The sequence below is a fragment of the Dromiciops gliroides genome, chromosome 4 (genome assembly GCF_019393635.1).
Source record: "Dromiciops gliroides isolate mDroGli1 chromosome 4, mDroGli1.pri, whole genome shotgun sequence".
NCBI lineage: Eukaryota > Metazoa > Chordata > Mammalia > Microbiotheria > Microbiotheriidae > Dromiciops > Dromiciops gliroides.
Window position 1 is genome coordinate 90878248 of NC_057864.1, and position 12977 is coordinate 90891224.

Here is a 12977-nt window from a genome sequence, read left to right on the forward strand (position 1 = left end):
GATCTATTTTTTGTTTTTGCTTTGTCTGAAATCATGATTGGTACCCCTGCTGTCTTTGCTTCAGCTAAAGCATAATAAATTCTGTTCCAGTCCCTTATGTTTATCCTGTGTGTATCTCTCAGCTTCAGATGTGTTTCTTGTAAACACCATATTGTAGAATTTTTGTTTTTAATACATTCTGCCATCTGCTTCCATTTAATGGGTAAGTTCATACCATTCACATTTATAGTTATGATGACTAACTGTTTATTTCTCTCCATGCTATTTTTCAACTGTTTATCCCCCCTGAGATTCTTACCCTCCCACCCTTTTCCTCCTCACAAGTATTTTACTATGATCACTGCCTTCCCCAATATTCCTTCCGTTTTATGAGTCCCACCTCCCCCTTCTATTATCCTTGTTCCTTTTTTAAACTTCCTTATATGGTAAGATATATTTCTATATCCAACTGAGTGTTTGTTATTTCCTCTTTGAGCCAATTTTGATGAGAATAAAGTTTAATCCTTGCCCATTATCCCCTGTTTTCCCCTCCATTATGATGGTTCTTTCATACCTCTTTTTTTTTTCCTGTATGTGTTTTTGGGACAATTCACCCTTATTCAATTTCTCCCCCTCTTCTTCCATGCAGTTTGTTTCTTCCCCCTCTATTTTGTTTTTTGGAGGTATTGTCTCATCAATATCACCTCAAATCCACACCTCTGTCTACAAATACTCATTCTACATATTCTTACATAAATTGTTAAGACTTACAAATATTATTGTCCCTTCAATATCACTGTATGACCACATCCTTTCTCTACATATACTCCTTCTAATTGCTCTTATAATAAAGTTAACTTACAAATATTTTATCATATAGAAATATAAACTTTTTAATCTCATTGAATTTCTTAGTTTTCTTGTTTCTTATTTACCTTTTAATGTATCTCTTGTATTTGGTGGTCACATTTTTTATTCAACTCTGGCCTTTTTGTCAGAAATGCTTGAAAGTCCTCTATTTCATTAAATATCCATTTTTTCCCTGAAAGAAGATATTCAATTTTACTGGATAGGTGATTCTTGGTTGTAAATCTAACTCCTTTGTCTTCAGGTATATTATATTCGAAGTCCTGTGATTCTTTAATGTGGAAGCTGCCAAATTCTGTGTAATTCTGACTGTAGCTCCACAGTATTTGAAGTGTTTCTTTTTGTCTTCTTGCAATACATTTTCCTTGATCTGTGAACTTTGAAATTTGGCTATGGTATTCCTGGGAGTTTTACTTTTTGGGACCCCTTTCAGGTAGTGATCGATGGATTCTTTCCATTTCTATTTTGCCCTCTGGTTCTAATATTTTAGGGCAGTTTTCTTTGATAATTTCTTGAAATATAATTTTCAGGCTTTTAAAATGTTTTGATCATTGCTTTAAGGTTGTCCAATAATTCTTATATTATCTCTTCTGGATCTATTTTCTAGGTCTTTTTCCCAATGAGAACTTTCTCTTCTTCTTTCTTCTTTCTTCTTCTTCTTCTTCCTTTTTTTAAAACTTTTTTGAATTTGTTTTATTGTATCTTGGTGTCTTATAGAGCCATTAGTTTCCATTTGTTCAATTCTAGTTTTTAAAGAATTATTTTCTTCAGTGACCTTTTGTACTTCCTTTTCCATTTGGCTTAATCTGTTTTTAGGGAACTATTTTCCTCAGTAATTTTTTTAAAAAAATCTTTTTCATGGTTCTCTTGAATTACTTATAATTCTTTTCCCAATTTTCCTTCTACTTCTCTAAATTTCTTTTTAAACTGCTTTTTAGGCCCTTCAAGAATTATTTTTGAACCTGTGAAAATTTGCATTTTTATTTAAACTTTACTATAGCCATTTTGTTCCTATTGATCTCTTCTATGTTTATGCCTTGATTTTCCCTATCACTGTGGTTACTGTCAATAGTCAAGGTTTTTTGTTTGTTTTGTTTTGTTTTGTTCATTTATCTGCTTTGATTTTTTATGAGATTGTATGGCTGTATTCCTGCACTGTCCCATGTTTTTTGATGAGACTCTGGGCTTATTGGTGGCTTTCACTGGTTGTCAGGGCTTAGCTGGTTGCTTTCTCCGTAGAGTAAGCTTCCCTTCTGATTGATATTGGGGGTTTCATCCTCCCTTTTTTCCTCTCCTGGATGTGGACTGGCCTTCTACAGTGGTGGTGTCCTGGTACTAGGCTGCAAAAGTTATTCTGGTTGCTGGCCTTGGAGGAGTGATCTTATTGTTGGTCAGCCCCAGGGGTAGTTTCCTGCTGCTGGGATGCTCTGTAAACAGGCTCTTTCTGTTAACAGGCCCTGGGGGGTAATTTGGTTTCCAATCTACCGAAGTGTATGGGTCCTGCTGCTGGGTTGCTATAGTGACTGCATCCCTATGATAGTGGTCCATGGAAGGGTGATTTCGTTGGAGATCTGCAGATGGTTGGAGCCCCTTGTTGCTGGCATGCCCCAGAGAAAGTCTCTGTGCTCGGAGGTCCCAGGGGTGGGAACATTCTGTTAACCAGTCTTGGGCAGGGTTTAAATACTAGTCAGCAGTGGGGTCAAAGCCTCCCTGGTGGTCTGTACTAGCTGTGAGGTGCCTGGTAAGGGTCCTTACTATGTTGCCTAGATTACTTACTTGCCTAGGGAGATTCTGGTTTGCAGGTGGACTGATCCTTACTTGTGATTTGTCCCAATGTCAGAGCCCGGCTTCAGGCCTCTTGCTGTGAGCCCAGAAACCACTGCTGATGATGTTGCTCCTGGTCCTCACTTCCATCCCACCCATGGAAGACAGACCTTTCCTTTTGGGCTGGTAGACTGCTTCCCTGCTCCTGGAAGGAATCAGAGGCAGTTTTATGTTAGTTTGGAGGGGAAAACTGGGAGAGCTCCAGTAGGTTCTTTCCTCACTCTGCCATCTTGGCACTGAAAGTTGAGCATGTTCTTTAAGAGACATTCATTCCCTTAAAGAATCTTTCTTTCCTTTCTAAACATTATAGTACAAACAATACAATAGAGGGCAACATTTTTTCGATATATAACCATACATATTTCTCCCCAATAAGATAAGCATTTTAAGAGCTATGGAAAATATATACATTACCGAGAAAATTGTAACCATATGGCAAGATGACTAGTGACTCACAATGCATAAAATCATCCTTTTTGCATGACTAAATAGCCAGCAATGTGCACAAATATAATTCTCCAGAGACATAAAATGAAAAAGTGGGTTTGAGGGTTATATGAAATAAATTAAATTAGTGGGAAGAAAAGTTCATTAACACATTTAGGGAAAAATAGTGTCATTTCAGAAAAGTACAGCTCTTCTCTATTACATTTTCTGAAAGTGAACTCAAGTGATTTAGCTCAACAATTTGTTGGTTAAAAATACGTACAGGACTCTAGGGGTATGTATGTTACTATTTTATAAATGGAAATATTGTTCTTTTCCATTTTTCCATTTAAATACTTTGGTAGCAAGATATTCTTAATATTTTGAAAAAACATCTTTGGATCAGTTTGCCCTATGTAGGATGATCCAGATATGGATAAGCATCAGAATAAGGAATTCATCTGAGCCTATAATGTGGAAAGGAACGCATTCATTTGGATTTTGGAAGATTTGCAGTTTCATGTGCAATCTTTTTTTCTTTTTTTTTTGCTGGGCAATGAGGGTTAAGTGACTTTCCCAGGGTCACACAGCTAGTAAGTGACAAGTATCTGAGGCTGAATTTGAGTTCAGGTCCTCCTGAATCCAGGGCCAATGCTTTATCCACTGTGCCTCCTAGCTGCCCTATCAATCATCTTTTTAAAAAATATTACTATGGTATGGAAATACTTGGTTTTTTTTATAAATTAAAAATAAAGGGGCAGGGGCAGCTAGGTGGCACAGTGGATAGAGCACCAGCCCTGGATTCAGGAGGACCCGAGTTCAAATTTGACCTTAGACACTCAACAATTACTAGCTGTGTGACCCTAGGCAGTTAACAACCCCAATTGCCTCACCAAAAATAAATAAATAAATAGATAGATAGATAAATAGATAAATAGATAAATAAATTTAAGGGGAAAATAAGGGGGGGGGGAGCGGCTACATGGCGAAGTGGATAAAGCACCGGCCCTGGATTCAGGAGGACCTGAGTTCAAATCCGGCCTCAGACACTTAACACTTACTATCTGTGTGACCCTGGGCAAGTCACTTAACCCCCATTGCCCTGTAAAAAAATAAAAAATAAAAATAAAGGGGAAGCTAGGTGGTGCGGTGGATAGCGTACTGGCCCTCGAGTCAGGAGGATCTGAGTTCAAATCTGACCTCAGACACTTGATGCTTATTAGATTATGTGACCCTGGGCAAGTCACTTAACCCCAGTTGCCTCACCAAAAACAAAAACAAGTTTTTTTTTTTAATTTAAAAAAATAGATCAAACTTCTTTATATTACTTCATTTCTAATAGGTTATATCCCATAAAGTCCTTTTAACCTTATTCTAACTGGGCACAAGAATCCAAATTCCTTTGTGTTACACAGATAACTTATATGTAATAAAGGATGGTATATTGATAAGATTTGGACTTGTAAGACTACTTAGGTTAAAATTGCACTTCAGCAAATTATCACATGGATACCCTTGGAACATTTACTTAACCTGTCTGAGATTTATTTTCCTCAACTCTAAAAGTAAAGGGTTGATCTCAATAGTTCCTAAGTATCTTCCAACTCTAAATCTATAATTGCATTCTCATTGAAGCAAAAATACATGCTTACATTCTGAAAATCTTTTAGCCTCCTGAGATGTTAAAATAATTTGATTTTCATTCTAGGAGGACCATTAGAGATCATCAACTTAATCTCTTGGGTTTTTTGTTTGTTTGTTTGTTTGTTTTGTGTTTTTGTTTTTCCACATGAGAAAACTGGGGCCCATGGCAGATATTTGAATTCCCTGTTTGTAGAGCTAGGCCTAGAACCCAGGGACATAATCCCCTTGAAATGTGGTATTCCATTTCATCATGTAATGTGGTTTCATCCATCTTTATACATATCTTGACTCACTCAGAGAAAAGCTAGCTTTTAGTTTTAGAATTCTCAACTATTCAATACAATTGGCCACCAGACTTAAATATTTCACTCCTTTTTGGTTATTAATTCTGAAATGTGCGTATTTTTATGTCGATCTCCAAGATTCAATTTATATTAAAATTCTACAATCACTTAGAGAGCATTCTGATTTTTAAAACCTTTATATAATATTTTATTCAGTAACTTTACAGGGCATTATATTTTTATTGTTAGAAAAGTAGAATTGAATTATGTAAAACTGATTATAAATGGGAGCTCATGTTTAAAGTCTATCACATTAAATTTTTTATCCTAGAGGAATTATAAGAGTAGGGGGATTTGGTTTATAATTTTCTCCTTTATATTTTTCTTTCTCAAATATTCTTGAATAGGATTAAGTCTAATGTCCAGGATCTAAAACAATACCTTTTGTTCCCTTAAAAGAGAACAAAGTATTACTCTGAGTCTGAAGTAATTATATTGGAATTATATTTAGGACCTGATAACAAAATGTTGTGCTAAGTGTCTTTTTTCAACATCCTTTTGACAGATGATTAAATTGTACTGATCTATATTAATATTCAAACAATTTTGTACACTAAGGTAGTGTACAGTGGAAAGAACAGAGAACTTGAAATCAGAAAGCCTGGCTTCTAATAGTGGTTGTATTTAAATACTGCTTGCACAACTTGGGGAAATTCCCTTAATGTCTCTGAAATTCAGTTTTTTTTAATCAGTAAAATAACACCTATACTATATTCTACATATTGTGGAGAAAATATTTGTAAACTTGGAACCAACAAATAAAATTGTAAAGAGTTTTCATTTTACCTCCTTGAAATGTTCTTTATTATAGAATAAAAGGGTTGGTATCAGAACAGAAATAGAAATAAGTAGTGGAATATAAAGAAAAGCATATTTAGACTTGATTTAAGAGAAAATTACAACTTTCTAAAAGTGAAATTAATTTTCTTTGGGTGATGATGGATTCTCCATCATGCAGAAACTGAAAGAATACTAGCTGATTTGTTATACAATGGATTTTTGTTTTGTTTTGTTTCATTTTGCATTGGTATAGAACTACATAGGCAGCTAGTGGAGAGAGTGCTGTACCTGAAGTCAGGAAGACTCATATTCATGAGCACAAATATGGTCTCAGACATTTATTAGCAGTGTGACACTGGATCAGTCACTTAATCCTGTTTGCCTTAGTTTTTTCATCTGTAAAAATGAGGTAGAGAAGGATTTGGCAAACCATTCCAGTGTCTTTGCCAACAAAACCCCAAATGGGGTCACAAAGACTTCAGAATGACTGAAACAAACAAGATCATATATAAGATCCTCTCCAAGTTGAACATTCTGCCATTCTTTAATTTTGTTATTCTGCACAATTAGACGAAGTTCCTTCTAGCTGCTATTGTTTATTGTTAGTGTTATTATTATTATTATTATTATCATCCTTGTCCTCATTGCCACAGAGTTCATATTTTACATATATTATCTGCTTCCTTGCAAAGTACCCTACATAGAGTAGGCAATAATTATTTGCTATTAAGGATGATTATAGTGATCATGATAATACCTTACATTTAAATAATGAATGGCAATTTTCAAATGTCTTTTCCTTTAAAAGCGAGTGCATCACATTGTTGGATACAAGTAGTAACAGCTTTTAAGGTGATCATATGATCCTTTTGCTGGACCTGATAGAATCTTCTGCTGCTTGTGACCTCTCCTATGCTTCAGTAATACTTTGTAATTCCTAAATACAAAGAAACAAAACCCTTAACTTAAAAACTTATAGCTACAATTTTCTCTCATTGTCCTAAAAATGTAAGATTATCCTAAAAGTCTAAATTTTAAAAAAAATAACTTTTCTAAAATGCTTGATAACCTAGAGCCCACGGATTTATTCCAGTCAAGTATAAATCATTATTATTCTGCCTATTCATCTTGCCCAAAGCCCAAGAGGACCATCTCCCAAGGGGGTTGAGTTTTTCTTTAACATTATCTATAGACATTCTTTCTTTGATCTTAGGAGGAAAGCCTAACAATAATCTTTAATGTGATACTCCTTTGATCTAGGTGGCTTGCAGCTAAGCTGGGGTTCTATAATGAGAATGATTTGGTGATTGTAAGTCACATTATTCTTCATTTGAGTTTTGAGTAATGAAAGCCATACAACTGATATCAGTATTTAAAATGATAGTGTGTTTCCCTATACAAAACTATTCTGTGTAATTAAGAATGATTTAAAATGCAAACTATGGATAAATTTATTTCATGTATTCAATAAGCCAACATGCATTTATTAAATATACCGTATTAAATAGCATATGCCAGTAACTGTTAATTAAATCACAAAAATGAATTAGTCCCTGCCAATTTCCTCCCTTTCCCCAATACACACACATACCAGCTAGTTTGAGGTACAAGAGATTTAAATTGGAAAAAAAAATGGTAAAATTTACTCTAAAATCTTGCAGGTGAAATGTTCTATGTGTAACACTAAAACCTGAATTATCAAAGTGTAAACCAATTTGTTCTGAGATATGGAACAGGGTTCTTTAAATGGCTTATAAGTTGATTTCCTAGAAATTATGTTTCTTTTGTTTATGCATTGAAATAAAAAACAACAGCACTTAAATAGACTTTTTATAAAGGCTTCATTCATTTTTATCCTCCATGGGTTTAAATGTACATCTAAGTAGAGTACAAAGATTTGTAAGGTGCATGCTTCAATGATCTGGTCAAATTTGGCATTTTTCCCACCATGCAGCTTGTTACCCATCCATGTTTTGTCATCTTTTATAATTTATAATAATTTCTTCCCTTTAAATCCCCTACAACTTGCACCCAACTTTTTGAGTTATTCCTCTAGATCTGTTGACATTTGTCTCTTTATTATTATTAATTGGTCCATAAAAGTTAAAGTTATACATGTATTTATTGTTATCAGTCCTTTCTTTCATCCATATCTCTCTCCAGTTTGCTCCAACTTTTCCCCAGGGATCTAAACAGTCCTCAACACTAATAGGTCTACCCTGTGTTTTGGGCTACCCTAATAAGAGAAAAAAACTTGAGAATGATACCTAATAATTCTCAGATCTACATACTTAACCTTTACTTCTCTCCTGACTTTCAGTCTTGCATCTCTAATTCTAGGTCCTAAATCTTTTCAAGGTAAGTATCACATGATCTGAAAAGCACTAGGAGGACTAAGGTACCTTTGGAGACAGGATGTGAATTTTCTTTGCCTTTATTTTGTTTTGTTTTATAAGTTGAGGAATCCATTAAAGTAGCATGCCAGATACTTGTTAATACAGAAGCAGTAATCTTGATAGATTTGTGAAATATTCTTTGTTAAATCCTTTTAAATGTGTATTTGAGGATAATTGTGGTTTTCATTTGTGCAAATGGGTCTGTATAAAATTGTTCCTTTCCCTTAATGACAGTTTTGATTCTTTCCTTTATGGCACTACATAAGAGGACAAAGATAATGCCACCTTACATGTCTAAGGATCATTCTTGGTAGGAGGCATATACAATATATTTGTTGAGTATGGCATTTTTTCATACATGTGAGTGTAATAGGGGTCTAACACATGTATAACTAGAAAACACTAGCTTGTTTGGCTGGTGCATACTAAGAGGAAGATAGAACAATCATTTCCAGAAAAATAATGATGACATGCAAGATAAATATTTCAGAGAGACTGAAGCATTTATGGGTATTCTGTAATTAGTTCCAGTTTGTTGATCCCATAGTGAACAGGAAGTTATTTGATTGGCTATAAAAGCATTTTAGATGGTCTTAGTCAGCCTCCACTATATGTCTTTATACCTCTTCATGTCATTTGGTGGCTAGTGGAGTTTTGTCATCTTTCAAGTTAAGGTTTCAAAGTTTCAAAGGTCAAGAAACTTAGCCAAAAGAATCCAGAAGTTGGAGTCCAAACAGGGTTTTGTAGGAAAGACAGCATTAATAAATCAAGGAGCATGGAGTAATATTCAATAGGGATTTTTGGGAACCTAGTTGCAGCTAAACTTTTTTTTTTTTTTTTTTTTTTTTTTTAGTGAGGCAATCGGGGTTAAGTGACTTGCCCAGGGTCACACAGCTAGTAAGTGTTAAGTGTCTGAGGCTGGATTTGAACTCGGGTCAAACTCCAGGGCCAGTATTCTATCCACTGCGCCACCTAGCTGTCCCTGCATCTAAACTTGAATTTGATGGGACCAGTGCTGTATAGGAACTGATCTAAACTTTGATCCTAGTTACCCAAAGACTGAAGTGGTTTAGAGGAGAATATGCCCTTGAGGTACTGGAGAAAATGTTTGTTTGTATTTTGTTCTTACTCTATCTTCAACATTAATATCATTGTAAAAGTTAAAAAGTAAAATAAAAAATGGGCTATTCTTTCTTCTTGTGGATATTTTTATGACATCTCATTTATTTCTTAAGAGCTGTCTGCATGCAGGAATATGGCCCAAATTAAAGGATGTAAAATTCTCTTTGTTTATCATATGTGGTTTTTATTTCTGTCTCTCAGACTGACAGAATAAGGATCTCTGCTTTTATTTCATTCAATGGCATGTTTGAGGAAGAAAGGCGGGCCCAGAGATGTTGACAGATTAGCACACTGCTTCTGGTGAGCTCCTACAGGCAAACTTGTTCTTTATCAGCTCTTGTCTGTCAAGGTTATGAGAATAAGCATTCCCAGACTCTGTATCATGATAATCTAAGTGAGGTAAGTCAAGAGGCTGTTATCTCCCTCGAAATAGGTTTGAAATCTAATGAGCAGGGTTGTGCCTGCTATATTTAAACTCCTTTACTAGAGCAGCAAAGATGCCGCTAAATGTTTTGATATTCACAATGTGTGATGTTTTTATAGAGAACATTCAGATGAAAATGGGAGAGTATAAGATTAGAGAATTCTGCCTAACTTGCCTGTACAATGACAGACGCCTACTTAACTTCGTTGTTGAAGATGATAGAAATGAGATAAGTTGGATTGACCTTTTGTTCTCCCTCTACACGTTTCTTTCCCCTTTACTCCATATATTTTAAATTTATTTTAATTTCATTTTTAATTTCTTATCCCCAGATCACAGCACTGGTATTTATTTGGGGGCACTGGGTTTAGAAGGAGTTCTCAATGGCCTCAATCCTGGTTGTTACTTCTCATCAACCAACATTGTGGTTTCTCAGGTTACAATTAGAATCATTTCTTTTTTTGTGTGTGGCAATGAATGTTAAGTGACTCGCACAGGGTCACACAGCGAATAAGTGTCAAGGGTCTGAGGCCGCATTTGAACTCAGGGCCGGTGCTTTATCTACTGCGTCACCTAGCTGCCCCCTCCTCCATATATTTATAAAGAAGATAAGAATATTCCTTTTATGCCAGTCTATCTAAGCTTAATAATCTAACATTTGAATTGAAATTTGGGTTATGTAGATTAAAGTGATACAAGAACATAAGACAGCATGATATAGAGGATATCTAGTGGACTTCTGAACTCAGAATGCCTAGGTTTAAGTGCCACCTCTGACACTTTAGAGGCTCTAGGGAGCTTGCACAAATATTTAATCTTTTAGTAGGAAAGTCACAGCCTTTTTGCTTTAGTAGAGGGTGTTTGTAAACTGGGATCTCTTTATAACGTTGAACTCACATTTCAGGTCAAAATGAATTTACATTAAAGAGTTAGACTGGCATAGATAGAGGGCTGAGTTCAAATGTGACTTTAGAGCCTGAAAACTTGGCTTCAAATCTCACCACTGACAATAAGTGCTCACTCTTAGCAAGTCACCTTAACTAAACTTGCTTCAGGCAATTTTTAGGACTTCTCTACAAAATCACAGATCCTGTGGTGTCTTAATGTACTGAGATTTATCTTTTCTCTTTAGGGAGAATTCACAAAGCATAGGAGGGCATTTATATGAATAGCATCATTAAACTGGGCCTAAGAAAAATTCCCAGGTCAAACTGCCCTAGAGAAGGCTAAAATTAAATGTGAATACATACATAATACATACATACATACTTTATACACATATACACACACTATACACAGATATCTATAAACATACACATATAAATACACATATATAATATATACGTATATGTATATATAAATGTATATATGTATATTATACGTGTATATCTATAAATACAATATAAAATAAAAATATATTTGTGTCTATGTTATGCATATTTCCCTTTGTTATCTCTTTCTCTGGGGATGGATTGCATGTTACTTTATAGGTCCAAGTCTTTACATATTTATTTGTTTGTTTTCTAAACCAACCACCTCATCATTTACTACATCACAGCAGTATTCCAAAGCAATCATATCCTATTAAACAGATTGTCTATGAAAGTATTTTTGCAATATTCTACATTCCTTCTCTTCTTGACTACATTTATTTATAGAAGAAAAATTTAATTAAAAATAATAGAACTGGGGCAGCTAGGCAGAGTAGTGGATAGAGCACCAGCCCTGGAGTCAGGAAGACCTGACTTCAAATCCAGCCTCAGACACTTGATACTTACTAGCTGTGTGAGCCTGGGCAAGTCACAACCCACATTGCCTCACCAAAATAATAATAATAATAATAATAATAATAATAATAATAATAATAATAATAATAATAAAAAATAAAATATAATAAAATAAAATAACAAAATAGAACTTATCTATTTTATACTTCAATAATCTCTCACCTTATAATATATTTTAAGTCTGAGACTGCTGAGTCTCTTTCCTTCACATATGTTTCTTTTTGTTTTTTAGTTTTCAACATTTATTTTTGTAAGATTTTTTATTCCAAATTTTTCTACCTCTTTCCTTTCCCTCCAAAATCCCGAAGCCAGCAAGCAATCAGATATAGGTATTACATTACAATCATGTTAAACATATTTCCACATTGGTCATGTTGTAAGCAAGAATCAGAGTAAAAGGGTAAAGTAACAAGAAAGAAGAAACAAACAAACAAACAAAAACAACAACAAAAATGAAAACAGTCTGCTTCAATCTGCATTCAGACTCCATAGTTGTTATTCTGGAAATGGAGAGCATTTTCCATCATGAGTCTTTTGGAATTGTTTTGGATCATTGTATTGCTGAGAAGAGTTAAGTCTATTACAGTTGATCATTCCACAATATTGCTGTTACTGTGTACAATGTTCTCCTGGTTCTGCTCACTTCACTTAGCATCTGTTCACATAAGGCTTTCCAGGTTTTTCTGAAATCTGCCTGCTATTTCTTATTTTTTCCACATATCTTTTTTTCACTAATTTCTTTGTAATTCCTGACCATTTCTTCTTCCAAATGAATGTTGGTTTTTTGTTTGTTTGTTCATTTTTCGTTTTTTGCAGGGTAATGAGGGTTAAGTGACTTGCCCAGGGTAACACAGCTAGCAAGAGTCAAGTGTCTGTGGCTAGATTTGAACTCAGGTCCTCCTGAATCCAGGGCTAATGTTTTAGCCACTGCACCACCTAGCTCTCCATTTTTTAAAAATTATTTTAAAAAATAATTGGAATAGCGTTGGATAAATTAGATGAAATTATCATTTCAAAAATTATACTGGCTTTACCTACCCATTAACATTAAATCTGATTATTTAATTTAATCTGATTACCACACATTTATTCAGTATTCATTCATTCATGCACTTTATTTTTTTGTTCATGTATTTATTCATTTATCTATCTATCCACTTATTTATCATCTATCTATCCATCTATCATCTATTTATTTTGATTTGATTACTTGTTTAAATCTGATTTTATTTGTATAAGTGTGTTTTATTTTTATGTTCATGTAGTTCTTGTGTCTTTTTTGGCGGATATAGTCCCAGTTATTTTACACTGTCTACTTATTTTAAATGACCTAAAACAATATTGAATAACATTGATGATACATAGCAGTTTCCCTAGTTTTCCT